Raw genomic sequence first — 26,519 nt, 5'->3', positions numbered from 1 at the left:
AGTGGTTTGTTTGTTGTTGGATATCATGGCCTGAAAAATATAACAAACAGCATCGAAACACGTGTACACTTGATATACATGTATTTTGTGCAGGTGATGCCCCACAACTCTTAAATATTTGCGTACTCAGAGAAGTATGCTGTAGTCAGAAGAAGATGTAACCTGAATGTAGACAGTGTGCTAAGATTGTCTAATTATATTAACGTATTTTACTGTTGACTGCGACAACAGCAGTTTGAGTGATGCAATATTTTATTATTATTATTATTATTATTATGAGGGTGCACGGTCAGACCGGTACCACACAGTCTCATGGAAAACATTTATTGGCTCTGAGCACTATGGGACTTAACATCTATGGTCATCAGTCCCCTAGAACTTAGAACTACTTAAACCTAACTAACCTAAGGACAGCACACAACACCCAATAATCACGAGGCAGAGAAAATCCCTGACCCCGCCGGGAATTGAAACCGGGAACCCGGGCGCGGGAAGCGAGAACGCTACCGCACGACCACGAGCTGCGGACAAAACATTTATTGTACGTCATCATGAACAGCTGGTAGAAACTCTTAATGATTTAAGATTCATTCCATCAACAGCTCTCGAAGTTTGTAAATATGACTTTGTTCATGTAAATACTTTTCTACTGTGATTACGTGTCGCAGACTAAAAAACAGAACCAAATAGATCTAAATAATTGCTAATCACTGCCAAGCGTCACACACGTACCTTCTGCACGCTTTTAGAAACGTGTGTATACAGTAGGACAGAGAAAGGTGTCGCGAAGATGAAGCTCATTAAGTTACTGCCTTCTCGCCGGAGGCATCAGTGCAAATTGCACGCCAAGATTTACTACTTTAGACTGCGAGGAGAAACACGAATGGTGTAAGCAATAAAAAGTGGCCACCAAAAGGAAAAGTGCATGCGGCCGATTTCGTCGTCGCTGGGACAGCATCAGACCAGACCTTCCTGCTTACTTGCCCGCTTGTGACAGCTCCAAGCGCCTTGCGGTTGCTTTGCTGACCTGGATGAGAGAAGGACCGAACATGGCTATAATAAACAGCCAGGAGTCATGACGAGTCTTGAAACACGTAGGAGATCCACGTGTGGCCATAAGTCAAGGGAAGATGCACCATGTATGACGCCCCAGTGTTGCGTCTAGATGCAGCTGTGGCGCGAATGTAGACACGATATGTGAGCAGTCTGTTGCAGACAGGTGCGTAGTGAACCCGACAGCACCTTGCGAGTTAATTGACTTTGGATGTGGTATGATAATCGATGAGAGACGCCTGGATCGTAGAATATCGGATGTTACACAGGAATTAGCGTCATCGATATGTCTAGGGTAGATGTTCAGTACCACACAGACAATGTTTCCGCAAGCGTGAACTACCTCACAGACAGAGCACAGGTGTTTCGCGAACGGCCATCACCTCGTCCGCCCGCACCCATACGATCCATCGACGGTCTGCTGTGACGTCAGCGCCGCTTTGGACGTGGGGCGCCAGGAACGCAGTTCTATCACGACTGCACGGATAAACTTCAGCGGCCGGCGACCGACGCTGTGTCCCATAACCGCCCGCGGCCTCACTGTCAAGCTGTAGAAAACAAGTCTTTGATCGACGCAATGCACACAGTTTATTGCGCCAGAGCCGCACCCACTCATTTTCCCGCTTCAAGGTATTACTTTGGTTCAAACAAGTTAGGGGAATGCAACCGGTGGCGTCTTCTCCAACGCCCGATGTTTTGAAAGGTGCACATCCGTGATTTTCGAAGCAGAAGTATTTGCATGCATGTTCGAAGGAACATTGCATCGTAATTCTGTAGAAGACAGCCTCTGCAATATCGTATTTATTCTCCAACACCGGGCAAACGACTTTCAATTAAAGTACCTCCCCTGTACGGGAAAGTACTTAACGAATGTACGAGTGCAGGTTGTAGACACGTGATTGGCCACATATGGAAGTTTGTGTCTGGCCGTCAGTCGGACTCGGATAGCCTAAGGACGAAACGACCGCTCGAGATGCATGCGGAGGAAGATTGTATCGTATAACTGACATCTATTATTACATTACTGGCCATTAAAATTGCTACACCAAGAAGAAATGCAGATGATAAACGGGTATTCATTGCACAAATATATCATACTGGAAGTGACATGTGATTACATTTTCACGCAATTTGGGTGCATAGATCCTGAGAAATCAGTACCCAGAACAACCACCTCTGGCCGTAATAACGGCCTTGATACGCCTGGGCACTGAGTCAAACAGAGCTTGGATGGCGTGTACAGGTACAGCTGCCCATGCAGCTTCAACACGATACAACAGTTTATCAAGAGTAGTGACTGGCGTATTGTGACGAGCCAGTTGCTCGGCCACCATTGACCAGACGTTTTCAATTGGTGAGAGATCTGGAGAATGTGCTGGCCAGGGCAGCAGTCGAACATTTTCTGTATCCAGAAAGGCCCGTACAGGACCTGCAACATGTGGTCGTGCATTATCCTGCTGAAATGTAGGGTTTCACAGGTATCGAATGAAGGGTAGAACCACGGGTCGTAATACATCTGAAATGTAGCGTCCACTGTTCAAAGTGCCGTCAATGCGAACAAGAGGTGACCGACACGTGTAACCAATGGCACCCCATACCATCACGCCGGGTGATACGCCAGTATGGCGATGACGAATACACGCTTCCAATGTGCGTTCCCCGCGATGTCACCAAACACGGATGGGACCATCATGATGCTGTAAACAGAACCTGGATTCATCCGCAAAAATGACGTTTTACCATTCGTGCACCCAGGTTCGTCGTTGAGTATAACATCGGAGGCGCTCCTGTCTGTGATGCAGCGTCAAGGGTAACTGCAGCCGTGGTATCCGAGCTTATAGTCCGCGCTGCTGCAAACGTCGTCGAACTGTTCGTGCAGATGGTTGTTGTCTTGCAAATATTCCTATCTGTTGACTCATGTATCGAGACGTGGCTGCACGATCCGTTACAGCCATGCGGATAAGATGCCTGTCATCTCGACTGCTAGTGATAAGAGGCCGTTGGGATCCAGCACGGCGTTCCGTATTACCTTCCTGAACCCACCGATTCCATATTCTGCTAACAGTCATTGGATCTCGACCAACGCGAGCAGCAATGTCGCGATACGATAAACCGCAATCGCGATGGGCTCCGACCTTTATCAAAGTCCTCCTTAGACGAGGCATCCTAATGACGTGTCACCAGGCAACGCCGGTCAACTGCTGTTTGTGTATGAGAAATCGGTTGGAATCTTTCCTCATGTGAGCACGTTGTAGGTGTCGCCACCGGCGCCAACCTTGTGTGAATGCTCTGAAAAGCTAATCATTTGGATATCACAGCATCTTCTTCCTGTCGGCTAAATTTCGCTTCTGTAGAACGTCATCTTCGTGGTGTAGCAATTTTAATGACCAGTAGTGTACATAATGAATGTACGAGTGCTTGTTGTAGGCACATGGTTGACGGCGTATCGGAGTTTGGCTCAGACCGTGGAGTCTGCTCGGAGAGCCTAATGGTAAGGTGACCGCTCGCGATAAGCGGGAAGTCTGGCTTCGAGTGCTGGTCTGGCCCAAATTTGAATCGGCGTCATTCCATGCATGGATGCATGTACGAAAAAACATTGCATCGCAATTCCGAACGACACAGGTACTGCGATATCATATTCCACATGATTCCCTCCCCATCTGCGACGGTGTCCACGATGTTGTGGTGTACAGCGTGGAGCTCACTGTGGCCTCCGGGAAAGCCGTCTCCTAACAGTTTGGTGCGATGCATGACGTCCTGTAGCCTCTTCGAATGACGAATTCAGTTCTGGAGTAATCAGCTTACGGTTCCTTTGACTCAAAAGTCGTAGATATCGATCATCCTGTGCACTTGTCGAACGCCGACGGCCTGTTCGGTGTCATAATCAACACTACCTGTCAACTGGAACTGATTCCATGAACGCATCACAACACTTTGACCCCGACGCACATGTCACGCAAATTCACTGGCTCACAAGCCTTCTACGCGTAACTGTATGATACGCACCCGATCTTTGGTCGTGACTGTCCGTGACATGGTGGATGTTCACTTTTCTGTTTCACTGACGTTTCTAATGCGTCCTTACTGGTGCTTCACGTTCGACTGAAGTGCTCCAGTCCATTCGAATGGGGCGGTCTGGTGATAGGTAGCGCTCATGGTAATTGTGTGTGTTCACAAACAATGTCTGGAATGACCTTCCGATCGGTACATGAGCAGTCACAATACCAACACCCCTGTACGACATTTCGGGGAGACGTAACACTTTTATTGATATGTGTGGTTTCGAAAGACATATATTTCAACACGTCTGAATAATTTGAGGCTACTTTTTGTTGTTTTAAATCTTTTGGCGGCGGAGCAGTGTAAACGTTACCACTGACAACCCACTCCTGGCTCATCAGGAGTGAGGTGGACGAAAAAAAAATTAAAGAGAGAGAGAAACGACCAGAAAAAAGCAAGATTCGATGACTACTAGGATCTTCATACGAGAAATAAATCTCAGGCGATTACATTTACAATCAATGATCATAAAACTCGGTGACAGTGTCAGTGATCGCCGGTTGTCACAACGTTTTTTCTCCACCGTTAGCGAAATGCAAGTCAGTGCCCACTGCACCCAGCGCTGCCAAGGTAACAGAGAGAAGAAGAGGGTGATAAAAGAGGGAGGAGCGAAATTTGAAACGACTTGATCTCATCTGTATTACAGCGTCATGAAAAGTGCTTTATCCAGAGATACAATCTTGGAAGAAGCTTTCTATCACGAGAAGAGAAAGTTATGTCGGGAGCAGTTCGCGTTTCGCTGTGCTCTTCAACGGTTTTCCTGAAGGCAAGGAAATACACTACTGGCCATTAAAATTGCTACACCACGAAGATGACATGCTACAGACGCGAAATTTAACTGACAGGATGAAGATGCTGTGATATGCAAATGATTAGCTTGTCAGAGCATTCACACAAGGTTGGCGCCGGGGCGAAACCTACAACGTGCTGACACGAGGAAAGTTTGCAACCGATTTCTCATACACAAGCAGCAGTTGACGGGCGTTGCCTGGTGAAACGTTGTTGTGATGCCTCATTAAGGAGGAGAAATGCGTACCACACGTTCCCGACTTTGATAAAGGTGGGATTGTAGCCTATCGCGATTGCGGTTTATCGAATTGCGACTTTGCTGCTCGCGTTGGTCTAGATCCAATGACTGTTAGCAGAATATGGAATCGGTGGGTTCAGGAGGGTAATACGGAATGCCGTGCTGGATCGCAACGGCCTCGTATCACTAGCAGTCGAGATGACAGGCATCTTATCCGCAAGGCTGTAACGGATCGTGCAGCAACGTCTCGATACATGAGTCAACAGATGGGGACGTTTGCAAGGCAACAACCATCTGCACGAACAGTTCGACGACAATTGCAGCAGCATGGACAATCAGCTCGGAGACCGTGGCTGCTGTTACCCTTGACGCTGCATCACAGACAGGAGCGCCAGCGATGGTGTACTCAACGACGAACCTGCGTGCACGAATGGTAAAAAGTCATTTTTTCGGATGAATCCAGGTTCTGTTTACAGCATCATGATGGTCGCATCCGTGTTTGGCGACATCGAGGTGAACGCACATTGGAAGCGTGTATCTGTCATCGCCATACTGGCGTATCACCTGGCGTGATGATATGGGGTGCCATTGGTTACACGTGTCGGTCACCTCTTGTTCGCATTGACGGCACTTTGAACAGTGGACGTTACATTTCAGATGTGTTACGACCCGTGGCCCCACCCTTCATTCGATCCCTGTGAAACTCTAAATTTCAGCAGCATAATGTACGACCGCATGTTGCAGGTCCTGTACGGGCCTTTCTGGATACAGAAAATGTTCGACCGCTGCCCTGGCCAGCACATTCTCCAGATCTCTCACCAATTGAAAACGTCTGGTCAATGGTGGCCGAGCAACTGGCTCGTCACAACACGCCAGTCACTACTCTTGATGAACTGTGGTATCGTGTTGAAGGTGCATGGGCAGTGGTATCGTGTTGAAGGTGCATGGGCAGCTGTACCTGTACACGCCATCCAAGCTCTGTTTGACTCAATGCCCAGGCGTATCAAGGCCGTTATTACGGCTAGAGGTGGTTGTTCTGGGTACTGATTTCTCAGGATCTATGCACCCAAATTGCGTGAAAATGTAATCACATATCAGTTCTAGTATAATATATTTGTCCAATGAATACCCGTTTATCATCTGCATTTCTTCTTGGGGTGTAGCACTTATAATGGCCAATAGTATATCTACATCAAGAATTACACATTACTGAACGTGATTTTACATTTTTATAGGAACGTAAAACACTAATGACAATTTTGGACGTCCGAAGCAGAATGTGACATTTAAATGACAAACATTGCGCAACGAATAACCTTGATGTTTGATACAATTTCTTTCTGCAACAATAGGGAACATAAAAATCCGTATGGCCGAACGGAGATTTGGACCCTACTCCTCCTGGATGTGAGTGCATTGTGTCTAGGGTTGCCAACCGTCCCATATTGTAAGGGATTTTCCGTATTTGAAGGCTAAAAAAATTATCCCATATGGACTCTGTGCGGTTCGCTAAAATTCATTATTTATTGTTTCTCCGCTAATTTATTTTATTTGGGTAACTAGTTTGTCCAAATTTCTTATTGATAGGCCTATATGTTGCAGATCAATTAAATGAAATATGGCTTTATCTAATGACACATTTGCTGAAATCGCAGTATGGTTTATCAGATTATTTTCCATTTAAGTTTGAATTTGCCTTATTTAAACTACAGCCTAGAGTCAATCGCCAATCACACTTAGAAAATACTGTGTTTCTATTACTCAATAACGCTTTGAAATTTGAATAGCTGCGACAACGATGAACAATGCTTTATTTAAACGCGCCATTAGCAACAGCAACGCCGAACCAACGTCAGTTTCACATAGACAATAGACGATAATCGTCAACAGTCGAATAGGTTTACGGTGTAGCACATCCGGAAGTAAATATGAAAGTAAAATGTTAAGGAAGGAAGTCAGCATTAATTGAGATCAGCAAGAGGATGTTGAATGCCGATATAGAGGTATAATTCAGACGCAGTGTATCATCTCTTTAAATGAAATGTTTCTTATACAGGTCGCCTGATTTTACTGTGTGGAACACTTTTCTCACCACAGTGATGTGCAGTTCAATGCCAGGAGTTGTTGATAAGCAGGGAGCTCGGTGACACAAAATCGTGTTATTGTTGGGTTTTAATGCAGTTGAATGATTCGAATGGTGATAATGATGACAATTTACAGACTTCGTTAAAGACATAAATTGCAGGCACAAATTATAAACATATTAGCAGGCCGAAAAATATGCAAAAGGTTTAAACATTATTAGTGAATGGGATTAAACACAATACTATGAAATTGAACATTTTTAATTTCAAATCAGTTATTATTTCTCTTTAAATTACATGACAATTTTGTAAATGGCCTTTTCGTATGGCGGTCCGAGCAAGAAGGAGGAAGAAGACGACTCTGCACATTCATTTTTTATAAAATCATGGACACTCAAAAATTAAATGTATTAATTATAACGTAGAAGTAAATTTTGCATTCGGAAAAATAATTACATTACTGACATCAGCAAAATGTAGGGGCTCGTTTCAACGAAGCACAAAGTAGGTTCTTTGGAGCTGTGCTATGCGTAGTAAAGAGATGCATCCCAAGAGGCTGTCGCAAGGAATATAGATGGACGCGAAAGTGCGAAATTCTGTGCAAAAAGTTTTGCGACAACAATGACTGTGAAATAGCTGACGAATATCTCCTCAGTATCGACGCAGCTCACCGTAAGCAGTGGACTGAATCAGATGAACCTTTACAATTAGTCTTAAACGCACCTCAAGCAGAAAAGCCTGGTTCTTGCTGAGAAAACTTGGAGGTGCCAACCCACCAGACCACTGATGTTCTCCAAACTGGCAACATATCCCACATTTTCAGAAGAGCAAAAATCATAGCCACCTTAAAATCAAGTAAAAAATTGACAAACAGCAAAGCTAGCATCCCATTCCTTTACTTAACACAATACATAAACTTCCGGAATGAATAATGTAAAACTGAATCAGCCATAAAATTTTGCAAAACCTGCCTGCTGAACAGGCGGTTGCACCGATCTTTCTGTGACAACTTTTACTGAAGAAAGATTAACAAAGAAAGAGAAAACCTCAACTGTGTTTGTAGACCTAATGGCAGCTCATGATACTGTGTAGTGGCAAGGGGTAATAACATTTAGAAACCATAGCCTTTAGAAACCATACCACACCCTAAAATTGCAAATCTCATCAATCCTATGTTCAGCAACAGAAACTCCCCGGTTCTAATGGGCAGTAAGATGAGACTTCTAATGAAGGTTAGTAATAGCCTTCCACAAGTATCGGTGCTAACCCCTCTTCTGTTTTCCCTATATTCAGCAGACATGCCTAATATAACACTAAGGAAATCAGGATATGCATGCTATTGGGCTCTTGCTGTGAGCCACTAAGGCCTGGGCATTACTGAGTCTGTCTTGACTGAAGACCTGCAAATTGTTGGCAAATCCTTGCATAACTGGAGGCTGCAGCCAATCATTGCCAAAATGGATGTCATGAGATTCCACCTTAACAACTGAGAGAGGACAAGATACTCTCTCACCTGGTTTTTGCATATGGAAAATTATTAAAGATTTCATTACAACCTGACACACCTTGAGCGAGACTCTAGAAAGTTAATGGCCTGACCAGACGTTGATGGAGCCTGGTAAGGCGCTAAAAGCATAAGGTATTTTTATGATTCTTATCTCATAGAAATGGCTTGTTGGGAGTTGAAAGCAATTGGCAGCGAGGCCATCCCTTAATAAATCTTGCCAGACAGGCCCTCAGCCATACAGGGCAGGCCCTCATCGAGACAGGTCTCCATCAGAACAATGCTGCGCTACCTGCTGCGGCGCCAGCAGAAGCCTGGGCTGGGGCGACAGTCTAAAGGAATGCGTCTATACAGTGTAGTTGTAAACTGGGCATTGTGTGCAGAGCCATACATAATAAAAATTCGCCTGTTTTCGTGTTCGCCAATAGTGCAAATAGTCCAGTGAACCACTTTCTCCAGCCGCCTCGGTTCTATAAGAAAAATCTGGCGTCAGGGAAACGATTGGAGAATCTTTATTACACCTCATAGCTAGGACTAACAAGCTCCAAGGCACAGGAGATTTAGATAAAGATCTTTGGGGTTGTATCTGTTCGGTTGTTGCCATGGGAAGAGACATGACTTAGTAAAAATCATCTTCCCCCTCTGTGAAAACTTAAAAAAGCCAGTAATTGGCGGTTTCTTTTTTTTTTCAGAGATGCAGATTTCTTAACTCATGCCCTGATTCGACATGAGTTTGTGCTGTCATGTGGGAGGGGAGATTCAGCACATCTAGAGCTCTGTGATTGGCTCAAGATGGCGTCGTTCGTGCGCTTTGTGGGAAAATGGATTTTTTTTTCTGGAAAGGTGCGAAGCACTCGGGTGTGGGACTTTGGTCTGGCAAGCACTTCTCGTCGAGGCTCTAGCATCTGTGGTTGGTACTTGAGACTTGTCCTGAGACTGAGTTCACTTGCGAGTAGTTTAGACTGGGGAGCCTATGGACGAGTTCTTACTGTACCAACAGTGTGACTTCAAACGTCTCGGACTACTCATCTGCCGAGGGCACACTTATTCGTTTTTGGTTTACCAGTCTTGACATTTGGTATCCTTGTGAGCTCTGTCATATAAGTGAGCCAGATTGTTCCTTGGTACAACCACCGATTGGGTGTGCCACACACTGAAATCTACTGTGATTTCAGAGCTCTGGTAGAGAGTAAATTACGACCCATCTGCCTGATCGCTAGACCGTGAGATTTTTGCATTTCTTTCATGGCCGCAAGCGATTCACAGGTGGCGCCTCCACATCTCACCTCCACCACACACATCTCGCCAGCTGCAAGTTACATTGCTGCACGAAGCAAACATGGTAACGTACTGCTGCTCCGGCATTGTCAGGGCGTACAGATTTCAATCGCCACTTCCTCTCAACTGCACCTATGTAGAGAAACTTCAGCAGATTTGATCAATCAAAGTCTGCTCAGCTCGGATCAGCTCATATTGCGTTATCCACATTTTTAGGGCCAGAGTACTTGACTCACTCCACTAGTTAAACTGTCTCTGCCACCCAGGATCCTTGTCCAGTGTAGTCTTAAATCACCTGTTAGTTGTTTACAGTATTCAATCAATAACTTGTTTAGCATAGTTTATGTCTATTTTGGGAAAATAAATGTTGTTCGTACACTAAGCTTTGCCTACATTCTCAATCATTTATATAGTCCCACTTGGGTTACCTTTCACAACTAGCTCGCCAAGAAATAAATAAAGGTATATTTTGAAGAGAAACAGTTCAGGCGCAACAGAAGCCTACGTTGTCTAGAAGTCAGCTTTGACGAGCACTCGTTGAAAACTGCTGCTCAGATGAAGACAAGAATTAACTTCCTGCAGAAACCTTGTGGTACGGCATAGGCTTTACCAGCTCCAGCACTAAAAACTTCAGCTCTCGATGTACCTTGTGTAGTCTGAATCAACAGCCCATACACCAGATTCGTCGACACGCATCTCAATCACACTACGTGCATCACAGAAACACTCTGACTTTGATTGCCTATTCTCAGCCACACAGCTCCCCAATTATTGCTGCAAGAATTGCTCTCAAGCAGGAGTTTACCAAAATAGCTAGTTATTCTTATTCCCCTCTACATTAGGGCATTCCTGCTCCCATAAAAGCAGTTTTGGCTGCCGTCTTCCACCTCTGCAAGGTGTAAAATTTTTGATGTACAATAGAGTAACAATAAATAGCTCTCCGATGGGCAGAAATATGACAGAACAGTGATATCCCAGGGCAGCTTATGATGCCCTGCATCTCGTCCAGCCCACCAACATTTGAAGAACATTGGAAGATATGGTCTGAATTCAACAGAACAATGTGATGGAGAACGACAAAATGTTCAGCATATCAGGTATGCGTGTTCAAAAGGACAATTTCCTGACCATCTGGAGGAGTTTCTGATGGCAACAAAGACATCAACGGAACATATTCATCAGTTGGATATGTGTCTGGAAACTTCTGCACTTTGTAAACCTTGTAATTTTAATTAAACTATACGAATTTTTCGATGTGTTAAATATGAGAATACGTATTGTTAAGGCAAAACAGAGCTTTCTTGTTAGATTTGATACTAGCCACACGCTAAATAAATGAGTCGAAATATGACATATTTGTTGTACGAATGCGATTAACATACACTCCTGGAAATTGAAATAAGAACACCGTGAATTCATTGTCCCAGGAAGGGGAAACTTTATTGGCACATTCCTGGGGTCAGATACATCACATGATCACACTGACAGAACCACAGGCACATAGACACAGGCAACAGAGCATGCACAATGTCGGCACTAGTACAGTGTACATCCACCTTTCGCAGCAATGCAGGCTGCTATTCTCCCATGGAGACGATCGTAGAGATGCTGGATGTAGTCCTGTGGAACGGCTTGCCATGCCATTTCCACCTGGCGCCTCAGTTGGACCAGCGTTCGTGCTGGACGTGCAGACCGCGTGAGACGACGCTTCATCCAGTCCCAAACATGCTCAATGGGGGACAGATCCGGAGATCTTGCTGGCCAGGGTAGTTGACTTACACCTTCTAGAGCACGTTGGGTGGCACGGGATACATGCGGACGTGCATTGTCCTGTTGGAACAGCAAGTTCCCTTGTCGGTCTAGGAATGGTAGAACGATGGGTTCGATGACGGTTTGGATGTACCGTGCACTATTCAGTGTCCCCTCGACGATCACCAGTGGTGTACGGCCAGTGTAGGAGATCGCTCCCCACACCATGATGCCGGGTGTTGGCCCTGTGTGCCTCGGTCATATGCAGTCCTGATTGTGGCGCTCACCTGCACGGCGCCAAACACGCATACGACCATCATTGGCACCAAGGCAGAAGCGACTCTCATCGCTGAAGACGACACGTCTCCATTCGTCCCTCCATTCACGCCTGTCGCGACACCACTGGAGGCGGGCTGCATGATGTTGGGGCGTGAGCGGAAGACGGCCTAACGGTGTGCGGGACCGTAGCCCAGCTTCATGGAGACGGTTGCGAATGGTCCTCGCCGATACCCCAGGAGCAACAGTGTCCCTAATTTGCTGGGAAGTGGCGGTGCGGTCCCCTACGGCACTGCGTAGGATCCTACGGTCTTGGCGTGCATCCGTGCGTCGCTGCGGTCCGGTCCCAGGTCGACGGGCACGTGCACCTTCCGCCGACCACTGGCGACAACATCGATGTACTGTGGAGACCTCACGCCCCACCTGTTGAGCAATTCGGCGGTACGTCCACCCGGCCTCCCGCATGCCCACTATACGCCCTCGCTCAAAGTCCGTCAACTGCACATACGGTTCACGTCCACGCTGTCGCGGCATGCTACCAGTGTTAAAGACTGCGATGGAGCTCCGTATGCCACGGCAAACTGGCTGACACTGACGGCGGCGGTGCACAAATGCTGCGCAGCTAGCGCCATTCGACGGCCAACACCGCGGTTCCTGGTGTGTCCGCTGTGCCGTGCGTGTGATCATTGCTTGTACAGCCCTCTCGCAGTGTCCGGAGCAAGTATGGTGGGTCTGACACACCGGTGTCAATGTGTTCTTTTTTCCATTTCCAGGAGTGTATAAGCAATAATGTCCCAAAGTTCACCCGTGGTCTAGGGGCGCCGGCCCAGTAGCTCAGCATGTTCGGTGATCTACATCTACATCTACATTTATACACCGCAAGCCACCCAACGGTGTGTGGCGGAAGGCACTTTACGCGCCACTGTCATTACCTCTCTTTTCCGGTCCAGTCGCGTATGGTTCGCGGGAAGAACGACTGCCGGAAAGCCTCCGTGCGCGCTCGAATTTCTCTAATTTTACATTCGTGATCTGCTCGAGAGGTATAAGTAGGGGGAAGCAATATATTCGATACCTCATCCAGAAACGCACCCTCTCGAAACCTGGACAGCAAGCTACACCGCGATGCAGAGCGCCTCTCTTGCAGTGTCTGCCACTTGAGTTTGCTAAACATCTCCGTAACCTATCACGGTTACCAAATAACCCTGTGACGAAACGCGCCGCTCTTCTTTGGATCTTATCTATCTCCTCTGTCAACCCGATCTGGTACGGATCCCACACTTGCTGCTCTATGTAATAAAAACCAGAGTGAAGAGCTCAAGATGAACTTCAAAGTGTGTCATGTGACATCTGCCACAACCAAATGCAACGACAAAAAAAATGGGGGGGGGGGGGGTTAGCGTCTTAGCTATCCCCATTCCCACCAACGACCTTGTCAAAAAGAGTGGAGGAGAGAACTGGGGTTCAGGTCACGCTCTTGACCTTGGGGTGGGAAACTGCCCCTAAAGGAGGGAGAATTACCAGTGATCAACGGCTTGAGGATTCAGAAGGCAATGGAAACCACTCCATTAAAGACAAATAATATGTATCCACAGGATATGTAGCCCGTAAATGAAAGAAGTGTCATGATAATCTCTCGAGTGGCAAAAGATTCCGGACTACTCCAACATTCGGATCCCTGGAAAGGCACTGCAAAGGGGGAGGTGACCATGAGAAAGAGACTGAATAATTAAAGAAAGGATAACGTCCTACGAATCGGGGCGTGGAATGTCAGAAGGTTTAATGTGGTAGGGAAGCTAGAAAATCTGAAAAGAGAATTTCTGTGACTCAGTCTAGTTATAGTAGGTGTCAGTGAAGTGAAATGGAATGAAGACGAGAATGTTTGGTCAGATGAGTGTAGGGTAATATTGTAAGTAGGCTGTTTAGGTTTTTTTTATTGGTAACGCCACCTCTGTATAAAAATCACTGGCTGTGCTGTGTGCAGTCTGTGGCTGCTTTTCATTGTTGTAATACTCGCCATTGTAGTGTTAGGCAGCTGGCTGTGAACAGCGCGTAGCGTTGGGCAGTTGGAGGTGAGCCGCCAGCAGTGGTGGATGTGGGGAGAGAGATGGCGGAGTTTTGTAATTTGTCATGAACTGCTATATATATTATGACTATTGAGGTAAACACATTGGTTGTTCTCTATCAAAATCTTTCATTTGCTAACTACGCCTATCAGTAGTTAGTGCCTTCAGTACTTTGAATCTTTTATTTAGCTGGCAGTAGTGGCGCTCGCTGTATTGCAGTAGCTTGAGTAGCGAAGATTTTTGTGAGGTAAGTGATTTGTGAAAGGTATAGTTTAATGTTAGTCAGGGCCATTCTTTTGTAGGGATTTTTTTTGGAAGTCAGATTGCGTTGCGCTAAAAATATTGTGCGTCAGTTTAAGCACAGACGAGTATAAATTGTTCAAAGGGGACGTTTCATATGGCGACCCTGCCAGGATACCTCACTGGAATCTTCTGATTTGTTCTTGTAGTTTGTGTAATTAGTGTAGATTTTGTTTATTGCTAGCGCATAATTGTAGAGAATTTCCTTTGTAGTTGCAGTCTTTCATTGTTGTACAGTAAAACAGGTGTGGCATGCATGTAGATTTGCACCAAGTATTTCGCAGCTGCAATTAACTAGATATTAATTTCAGTGTTATGTTAATGTGTTCTCTTATTTTTGCTCTTCAAATTGTGTTTTTCTGTGTTGTCGTGTGAAATATTGTGACAATAATGGCGTGTGAAAAACGTAACACTAGGCTCCAAAGTAAATTGAGAAATGACAGCGAAGACGAAAGCAGTGTGTTAGCGCCACTGTGTAATGAATTAACTAATATTCAAAGTAGTAATTTGGTAATTGCGCATAGGGAAATGGAGCTTGCGGCAAACAATGGCATAGACAGTGAAACAATTAGTGAAGAGGGAAGCATTATCGATCGATCGGTCGGCAACAGCTCGCCTCAGGAATCGGGAATGACAGGACACAATTTTGCAAATACTGTAGATTCAGGTTTTGGGTCCTCACCGTTTTCTCAAATAAGTCAAGACACAATTTCTGCTTGTCAAAATGTAAATGTTGCCGGTGCAAATGCACTGCCGAAAAGCATAGAGGAACAGATTCCAGACACTAATACATTATTATTGCAATTAATGCAACAAATGGAGCAAAATCAGAGACAAACACAGCAAAAGCTTCAAAAGTTAGACATAATGGAACAAAATCTTCAAAAGTTAGACACAGTGGAACAAAATCTTAAAAAGTTAGACTCATTGGAGCGAACTCTTGAACAAACACGTGAGGATTTAATTACTGAGTTACATCACATTGAATCGAAATGTCAAAAAGTCTGTAATGACGTAAAAACATAAATTTGTGAGCATTTCCAACCTATTTTTTCGCGTCATGAAAATGCATTACTGAATCACGAAGCAGCCATAAAAGAACTGCAAACCATTGTTCATGAAAATCACGACACCTTGCAAGCTAAAATTGACTCAGTTGCATCTACCGATTCGGTTACGCAACTTGCAAAAACTCATGAAAATTTAAAGGACACAGTAAATACTCTGAAATTTGGTTCAGAAAAACACACTGAGGAAATAAGTACACTATCGGAGAAAGTAGCCGAACTTTCGGATCAGGTCACTAACTTATCTACGAAGGTAGATGATAATCTGAATGACACAAAACTGGTAGTCTTTAATGACACAGAAGAGAGCGAACAAATTAGGAAACTGAAACAAAATCTGAATCAAATTAATACGCAACACCAAAGAGAAATCCGCGAAGTACAAGATCAGCTGACACAGGTAATACAAGAATTACGTATTTCAGAGGACAGTCGCGCCCCAACACGGGAAGAGGGACTTAGAAATACGGAAAAGACGCAAAATAATAACACAGGGCATTTCGGAAGTTATGAAACAAACTGGCAATGTGCACCGAATTTTGAGATGGAACGGCCGGCACGACCTAACAATGACCGATATGCGACTCGCCGACATGATGATTTTGACTATAAGCTGTTCATTACTACACGTAAATTCAAAACGTTTAAGAATTCTGCCAACGACATTCATCCACAAGCGTGGCTCCATCAATTCTCTCATTGTTTTCCTCCCAACTGGTCATTGGAGCACAGGTTAGAATTTATGTGTGGCTACTTGGAGAATGAACCAGCTGTAAGAATGCGATCGGTCATTCACGATTGTCACAGTGAAGGAGATTTTTATCATGCCTTCCTCTCAGCATATTGGTCTCAAGCTACACAAGACCGAGTAAAACATAGCATCATAATGATGAAACGTTTCGAACAATCTGAATTTTCCAGTCTTATGAAATATTTTGAAGACATGTTGCATAAGAATCAGTATCTTTCAAACCCATACAGCCCCTCAGAACTCATCCGAATTTGCTTAATCAAACTGCCTGAACATTTACGACATATTATTTTGGCAGGACGTTGCAAAGACGACATTGAAGCTTTTCAGGGACTGTTACAAGAACTGGAAATTGACACTGACAATCGCGGAACGCGAGAACAGGAACACAACAATTACAGGTCACATCTGTCACAATTCCGCGATGACAGAAATAATACACGACAAGGCTATTCTTATAACGTAAATCGTGACCAAAACAGACACCACCCGTATAACAACCACTGGCAGAGTAGTAATAATTACAGGGAAAGATCGCATTTCCGTAGTAATGAATATGACAGAGACATTCATAGAAACAGACGATATGGTAACCAGAACTATTATTATCAAGGGAGACAGAATACTTTCAGACGCAACAGTTCAGTGCGCAGTTACGATTCATGGAGAAATTCTCCACCACATGACCGACAAACAAGAAACTATGTAAACTACCGACATGACGACAGACGATATATTCGTAACGACAGACCTGAATTGCATCAGAACTGGCGGGATTTAAACAGGGCAGGGCCTTCTCGTCAGAGTGAATTTGTAGAAGTTAGGTCTCCTAATCCCAATAACGGCGCGCGCCAACAAAGAGACAGACAATGACTCGCACCGCAGGCTGCCACATGCGCCGGCTGGCTCAGAGAAAAATAATATAGACGCTAACCTTGAGAAAAATTCCAGTATTCTTTACCGACGTACACCGCATGACAATTGCATTCAAGTTCAAACTCTGAGTACTATGAAGAGTAAAGGTTTACACCACATTTCACATGTAAAACCGTTTATTGAGAGATAATCTGCTTTTTAACTTAGTCTTTGCCATAAAACTTTTCACTCCACGCTACTAGTACAATTTGTCACTCTGAGAAACTGTTAACAGGCAACAATGTTTGAAGTTAAATATCCAGTCAAGAACCAAGAGAATTTATCTCAACAGAAATTACGAATGCATTGTTATAGTGAACAGACGACACAGTGTTGTTATTTGTACATTCTTGCTTGTTAGTTGCATGATTACGTAACGACTATAAGGCTTACATACTTAGAACATTTACCAGTACTGCTAATGAGATTTTAATGCAACATTTTGGTTTACTTGAAAATACATTCAGGATTTAAAGTACTTTCAGTGAGATACCAGATGACACAGTGGTTAGTTTATGTGACAGCTACACGATTTTATCACGACGCTACTAATGAGTGACAATTTACCTGCAAAGTTTTCTGTTTTATTCTGGAAAGTAAAACATGTTTTAGTAGTAACTTTTGTGGTATAGCTACAATGAGACAGCCTTTTCCGTAGCACAACAATACGTTACAGTACAGTACTTTCTTCATCACAACAATAAGCGTAATAACTACGATATCTATACACAAAGAATTTCACTTTTGTTTATCATGAGGTAAGTACATTGACTTCTGCAGAACTTAGCTTTTGGAGGACGACAACTACGACACTTCCACAGAGATTATGTTGCAACAAGACGCACATTTAGCGCTACAGGACACATATTTGAGTGATTGATTTTGTACTTAAAATATTTATTTTTAAAGATATTTGGAGTACAATGATACAAAGGTTTTCCGTGATACATTTCATTCCATTGCTGTAATCTGTAACACCTGAGGGTATAATTACATTATATCCTCAGGGGGGTACACGCCTACTTTGTGTACCATGTGTTTGGCACGCACAAGGAGCCCTAGCTATTATGGTATTTGCTTATACAACTTTACACATCGGTACCATATTTCTCTAACACACAAATTACACAGCTATCTGATCATTTAACTGAGAGAGACAAACGTTTTTACTACGGCAGTGACAGATGTTTACATAATTACACAGTTGGATAACTTCACACTTACGAAATTGTATGTTGTTTGTACTTTGTGAACTGTTCATATTTTTTTTAACCATTGTGATACTATGAGAGCTTTGAATGATGTATTTGGTATGGGATCATAATTTTTAAAGTACGTTTGAGGTAGATGACACCATTGAAATGAGCAGAGAATTTTTTTTTAGGTTTTGATATTATTGCAGAAAGCTACGACGATTGAGAGATTTGACTGAGGTGTTATGATGTTATTTTTACGACGACGATGTGTATTATGCTGTTGAGATATATTTATGATCAATAAGATGATGCTACCGTATATGAGGAATCTGATTATGCTACGGATTTCTAAGATGAAATATTGAAGACGTGTCGACGAATATGTATATGTGTAATAAAGTAAGGAATAATGAGTAGTGGTTAGGGAAAAAGGATGTTGGAAACCAAGAATCGTACTTTAAGAGTTATGAAATGTGTGTAAATGCGTGAATGTACCACACTGCCTACGAAAATTTTTCGGACACTGTTATATTCATACGATTTTGTTTCTACAGATTTGTAACGCAAATTCTTGACCTATGAAATTTTTATATGAGACTGTCGCTGTAGCGAAAACTGCTGTCGTAAATATTTCGTTAAGAAAGGTAAGTGACCGTGAAGTAATTCGTTGTGAGCGGCCAGGTATGCCAGCCGCCTTGAGAAAAAGCCATTAGTGTGTGGCGCAGTTGGAGAAGAAGAAAAAAAAAAGGGGAGGCCATTATCCTCGCTAATGACGTTCCTTTGTAGAAAGCATCGCAAATGCAACACGCTCATTACTTGGAAACATATCGTACTTTCTGATATTTACTGAAATGCCTAATGAAATGACAAGAAATAGTTTGTCTACACACCTGATTATGACTACTGTCTTTCTAGATGAGATATTTTTTTACTACTTATGAAATTCCACATGGCTATTGAACGATGTTCTTATGCTTTGCTTTGTACATAGTTGCTTATTTCATTTGATATCTAGTTTTCAGCTGTGTTGCAGCATGGGTTTTATAAAAAAAAATCATTTGCTAATGTGAACACTTTCTGTCAACAGATCTATTAAATAATTATTTTATGACCCACATTCTTCGAAAAAGGAGCTCTTGGAATGGAAAGAACAATAAGAAGGGACTAATAACAGGAACTGCATACATAATTTTCTTTTCAACTACTTGGTAATTTTTTTTCCGTAGAGTAAGTTTTTGTGATGCATCACTCTAGTGTTAAGATGTGACGTAAGTTTTAAACATGGCCATTTTTACTGTAATATTTTTTCTGCTTGAGCTATGTCATGTTTAGGTATAAGTTGCTGCTGTTTGCCAGGCATAGTGTTATTGAATTTGACTTTGTATTATTCTGTTAAGCCAGTTTTACTAATGATTTATTTTTATTGTTGCTGCACAGTGCCTTAGATTAGTTGTAATATTACAATTGCTTTGCTAATTTCTTAATGCTGCTTGCTTCGCAAATCTGCGTTTTTTTTCATTGCTGTTTATATTAATTGTTTTATGTGATGCTGCATTGCCTCGTCCCTTAGTTTAGCATCTGAGCTCAGTAGATTTAAGTTAGCTTAAGAGGGGGTAGACTATATAAGAAACTAACTATGATGGATTGGAAGAAATGCATTGAGAAGCTTAAAGAAAATGCTTTGGCCAAAAAAAAAGGTATTTTGAAAGAGGATATGAACAAAAAAAGTAGGGTTTAGGGACAACAGATATAGGTAGGATTTTCTTGGAAATAAATAATGAGTTAAGAAATATGTGAAATAAATACAGAAAGCATGCTTGGATAGGATTTTTTTGGTGGAAGCAAAGGTTGAAATAAGACGAAAGATCTATGGAATGAAGTTTTGGGTTGGACTGCAGTACCAAAAGTTACACTGAAAACGAACCCTGTCCTTTCCATTGTGTTATCCCACTATGTGTTTGTGTACCCTTGTGTATTTGTTTTCTTTCTGTCTTTGTGTAGTTTCATAGAATTTTTTTCTTCTAATACTCAGCTACATTCACTACGATGAGGAATACTGTTATCCTCAAATATAATTGGTATTAATAATATGTTATTTAACTTGTAAATATGCTTAGACATTATTTATTTTGTTTTATTTTAATGCTCATGTGTGAAGTTGATGTTTCGAAAGTTATTCTGATCTTTTATGTATGTACTCATGTCATAATTCCTGTAACACTGACGTATATGTTTATTTCTATTGTGTTGTAAAGCCTGTACTACAAATGTTATCTGTATTGTTATGTTCTTTAATGATGTATTTTGTACCTTTGTAATTGTACTCTCATGTTATAATATTGTAATTGACACCAGTTCTTCAAATTAAGTATCATTTCACTGCACACGCTTCTGTTGATCATAGTATATGGACAATATGTGAGAAGTAGGGACTGTTAGTGTTTACACGTGTGTTAATAATTCAGCAAGGGACTGTATAACAGCATTGCTGGTTCTAAAGACAATTCCAAAAACTTTGTGAGTGCACAAGTGGTGGTTATGGACTTGCTACATTATCTGCAAGACTCTTCAATGGTGATTGTGCACCTGCACAGTCGCAGCAGATGGCTGCTGGCCATCTCTACAAGGACTACAGTGGGTCTATACCTTTGATGATCCACCAATACCATTATTTCTACATGGGCTGCAGTGGGTCTGCGCCTCTGGTGGCCCACCAATACCGTAATCTCTACCAGGACTACAGTGGGTCTGCTCTGTGATGACCTACCAAACGATATTCTTCAAAACTTCGATTGACTCCGCTGTGGGTTTGCTCTGTTGTGGCCCATTACCTGTCTGCATGTCGAGTCAGCACTGTCTTTCCGTTGGAAGGACAACGCTACTTCTTCATGACTGCATGGAAATCCACTACTTCCGTGTGCATTTTCTTTTACTGCTCAGACTTTGAGAAAAACACTGCTATTTTACCGTCATGAACGATCAGGACTGTCTTTATGGACTGTGAGAAAATTTTAGCTTTTGACCAACATTGTATCAATAAGTGTGTGCATTTGATTTCTTTGTTATTGTAATTGTGAAAAAAATTTTAACAAATATGTATTGGCCAGTGCCCAACAAAATTTGTAAAATTTTTTTGTGGGGAGCATGTAAGTAGGCTGTTTAGGTTTTTTTATTTGTAACGCCACCTCTGTATAAAAATCACTGGCTGTGCTGTGTGCAGTCTGTGGCTGCTTTTCATTGTTGTAATACTCGCCATTGTAGTGTTAGGCAGCTGGCTGTGAACAGCGCGTAGCGTTGGGCAGTTGGAGGTGAGCCGCCAGCAGTGGTGGATGTGGGGAGAGAGATGGCGGAGTTTTGTAATTTGTCATGAACTGCTATATATATTATGACTATTGAGGTAAATACATTGGTTGTTCTCTATCAAAATCTTTCATTTGCTAACTACGCCTATCAGTAGTTAGTGCCTTCAGTACTTTGAATCTTTTATTTAGCTGGCAGTAGTGGCGCTCGCTGTATTGCAGTAGCTTGAGTAGCGAAGATTTTTGTGAGGTAAGTGATTTGTGAAAGGTATAGTTTAATGTTAGTCAGGGCCATTCTTTTGTAGGGATTTTTTTTGGAAGTCAGATTGCGTTGCGCTAAAAATATTGTGCGTCAGTTTAAGCACAGTCGAGTATAAATTGTTCAAAGGGGACGTTTCAATATCAAAAGCATCAGAAAGTGGCATAATGGGAGTAGGATGCCTTATGATTACTATGCCTTACGAATACTATGCTTTATGAATACTAGAGGGCAGAGAGTGAGTTACAGTGAACAGTTCAATGATAGGATTGTTCTCATCAAATAGACAGCAACTTAACACCGAATACAATAATTCAGGTCCACGTGCCGACGTCGCAAGCAGAAGAGGAAGAAATAGTGAAATTGTATGAGGATGTTGAATGGGTAATTTAGTACGTAACGGGAGATGAAATTCTAAGAGTGATTGGGGACTGGAATACGGTTGTATGTAAAGGAATAGAGGAGAGGGTTAGGAGAGAATTTGGGATTGGTAGTAGGAATGGGAGAGGAGATAGAGTAATTGAGTTCCGCAATGCATTTCAGCTCGTAATAGCGAATACTCTGTCCAAGAAACCAATCTGAACGTGTACAATGGAAAAGGCCGGGAGATATTTGGAGATTTCAGTTAGATTATGACATGGCCAGGCAGAGATTCCGAAATCAGATATTGGATTGTAAGGCGTAATCAGGAGCAGATATACACTCAGATCACAATTCAGTAATGATGAAGTGTAGGCTGAAGTTTCAGACTAGTCAGGAAGCATCAATGCGCAAAGAAGTCGGATAAAGTACTTAGGGAAAAAAAGATACGCTTGAAGTTCTCTGAGGCTATAATACTTTGATAATGAATAGTTGAATAGGCAGTTCAGTTCATCTATATCTACGTCTTCATGTACATGATTACTCCGCAGTTCGCAGTCAACTGCCTGACAGAGGGTTCATCGAACCATCTTTAAGCTGCTTCTCTACTGTTCCATTCTCGAACAGCGCGCGGGGAAAACGAACGCTTAAATCTTTCCGTTCGAAATCTCATTGCTCGTATTTTATTATGATAATCATTTCTCCTTATGTAGATCGGTGCCAAAAAAAAAAAAAATACTTTCATGCTCTGAGAAGAGAGCTGGTGATTGACATTTCATGAGGAGGTCTTGCCACAGCGAAAACCCTCTTTGTTTTAATGAATGCCACCCCAGTTAGTGTTTCACATTCGTGTCTCTCCACTATTTCACGATAATACAAAATGAGCCGCCCTTCTTTGAACTTCTTTGATATCCTCCGTCAGTCCTATCTGATACGGATCCCACACCGCACAGCAGTATTCCATAAGAAGGCGGACAAGCGTGGTTTAAGTAGTCTTTAGTAAACCTGATGCAATGTCTACGTATTCTGCCAGTAAATCGCAGTCCTTGGTTTGCTTTACCCACAACATTATCCCTGTGGAAGTTCCAGTTTAAGTTATTGGTAACTGCAATCCATACGTACTTAGTTGATATTACAGCCTTTCGATTTGTGTGGTTTATCGTGCAACTGAAATTTGAGAGGCTGAGTGGTATGGCACTCATGCTAGGGCAATGCCCGCGAACCGAAATCTTGGTCGCCCCTGGTGTGAGTAATAATCATACGTAGGCCCTACTGTTCTGGAATGAACCATAATTCGATGTTTCTTTGAGGTACGTTACCGTTGTTTGTATTCGATTTTTTCAGCTTAAACTTGGATTCATGTTGATATATTGTGGACGTGGGACAGCGGCTGGTCAAATATTGAACAAAGAAATTCGCCAAACAGCCGTGCAAATTGGCAGATATAAAATAAAATGATTTCTCAATTTGCACAGCTGTTTGGCGAATTTCTTTCTTAATAAATGTGGGTTAGTGATATCCTAGTTTGCTAAGCCACAGGTACAATCCAGAATTATCTGTGTCTTGAATAAAACTGTGTGACGTTTGTTTTCTGAAGTTTGGTATTAATCTTACTAGTGATTACAGTATTTATAATATACCAAACAATGAGTAAAATGTAAAAATAGTGATTAATTTTGATTTTTTAGAAAAGTAAACAATCTTTGTTATTTCACTAGTGAAAGGGAAGATTATGTAGTCTGATAGATTTCTCCATTAGGTACAAATAATGTTAGCAGTGGTGTGAAATGGTATAATTTCTTTACATGCTTGGAGCTAATTAAAAATTACAAAAGAGAAGTGTTCTCTTCCTTAGAGGTTTTTTTTTAATGTAATCTTTCTCCTGACTTGTTTGATGCGGCCCACCACGAATTCCTCTCCCATGCCAACCTCCTCATCTTAGAGTAGCACTTGGAACTTACTTCCATAATTATTTACGTATGTATTCCAATCTCTGCCCTCCTCTTCAGTTTCTATTCTCTACAGCTCCCTCCAGTACCACGAAAGTTATTCTCTGAAGTCTTTAACAGATATCCTACTCTCCCGCCCCTTCTTCTTGTCAGAATGTTCCACATATTCCTTTCTTGACCGATTCTCTGGAGAACCTCCTCATTCCTTACCTTATCAGACAACTTAATTTTCAACTTTCTTCTATAGAATCACATCTCAAATGCTTCCATTCTCTTCTGATCCGGTTCTCCCACAGTCAATTTTTCACTACCATACAATGCTGTGATCCAAATGTACATTCTCATAAATTTCTTCCTCAAATTAAGGCCTATGCTTAACACTAATACCCTTGGCCAGGAATGTATCCTTTGCCAGTGCTGTTCTACTTTTTATGTCCTCCTGCTTCGTCTGTCGTGGGTTATTCTGCTGCCTAGGTAGCAGAATTTCTTAAATTCACCTACTCTGTGATCGCCAATCCTGATGTTAAGTTTCTCGCTGTTCTCATTTCTGCTACTTCCCGTTACTTTCGCCTTTCTTCGATTTACTTGCAACCCATGTTATGTACTGACTAGACTGTTCATTCAATTCAGCAGATCCTGTGATTCTTCTTTACTTTCACTGAGGACAGCAATGTCATCAGCGAATCTAATCATTGACATCCTTCCACGCTGAATTTTAATTCCACTCTTGAAACTTTCTTTTATTTGCCACATTGCTTCTTTGACGTAAAGATTGAACAGTAGGGGCGAAAGACTGCATCCCTGTCTTTTATAAAAACACGGAAGTCTCAGTTATACTTTGACCGTTTATGATATTGCGCTTGAGTAACAAACTAAGTTTAAACTCCTAAGTTACAGGTATCACTGTTATTTTAATAAGCCGTAGAAACAGATTCCAAGCACAGGCGGATATTATTAATGAGTGATTTGTTATTTGAAAATCGAGATGTAAATATGACCTTTTCTTGTCAACTACTTACGCTTGTATAGTGAGAAACAAATATTTGACTTACGCTGTTTCACTGTAGTACAATACAGGGTGTTACAAAAAGGTACGGCCAAACTTTCAGGAAACATTCCTCACACACAAATAAAGAAAAGATGTTATGTGGACTTGTGTCCGGAAACGCTTAATTTCCATGTTAGAGCTCATTTTAGTTTCGTCAGTATATTCTTCCACCTACGCTCAATGGAGCACGTCATCATGATTTCATACGGGATACTCTACCTGTGCTGCTAGAACATGTGCCCTACAAGTACGACACAACATGTGGTTCATGCACGATGGAGCTCCTGCACATTTCAGTCGAAGTGTTCGTACGCTTCTCAACAACAGATTCGGTGGCCGATGGATTGGTAGAGGCGGACCAATTCCATGGCCTCCACGCTCTCCTGACCTCAATCCTCTTGACTTTCATTTATGGGAGAATTTGAAAGCTCTTGTCTACGCAACCCTGGTACCAAATGTTGAGACTCTTCGTGCTCGTATTGTGGACGGCCGTGATACAATACGCCATTCTCCAGGGCTGCATCAGCGCATCAGGGGTTTCATGCGACGGAGGGATGATGCATGTATCCTCGCTAACGGAGGACATTTTGAACATTTCCTGTAACAAAGTGTTTGAAGTCACGCTGGTACGTTCTGTTGCTGTGTGTTTCCATTCCATGATTAATGTGATTTGAAGAGAAGTAATAAAATGAGCTCTAACATGGAAAGTAAGCGTTTCCGGACACATGTCCACATGACATATTTTCTTTCTTTGTGTGTGAGGAATGTTTCCTGAAAGTTTGGCCGTACCTTTTTGTAACACCCTCTATAAATGTAGATATTTTAATCACATTAGCCCGCCACAATACCAGTGGCGCACCACAAATTATGTTAGATGACACGTATTTGAGAGTTGTGTAAGTTCCACTCAGTTTTTTGTAATGCAATACTTTCATTACTGAATTGTAAATATTGTCCTTCTTCACCACAAGAGACGTATGGCGATCACTTTGACTTGTTCTTGTTTCGTAGTCTTAGATTTATGAACGTAACTTGGTAGTACTCCCACAAACTCCAGGAAGTGTCGCGTTTGACGCTAATGTTTCGGAACTTTTCATTGTAGCACGCACTAAGGTTTCTTTCCGTTCTGTTCATAGACCAGGTGTGGGAATGATGACTGCTTGAAGCCGTCTACGGGAGATACCGTTTGCTTAATATTATCTTCCCCATCTCTACAAAGTATATATGTATTAGACCGAATGGCATTTGTATTTTCAGCTCTGAATACTGGCTCGTGGAAGT

The sequence above is a fragment of the Schistocerca nitens genome, chromosome 5 (genome assembly GCF_023898315.1).
Source record: "Schistocerca nitens isolate TAMUIC-IGC-003100 chromosome 5, iqSchNite1.1, whole genome shotgun sequence".
Taxonomy (NCBI): Eukaryota; Metazoa; Arthropoda; class Insecta; order Orthoptera; family Acrididae; genus Schistocerca; species Schistocerca nitens.
This window is presented reverse-complemented; position numbering follows the sequence as displayed.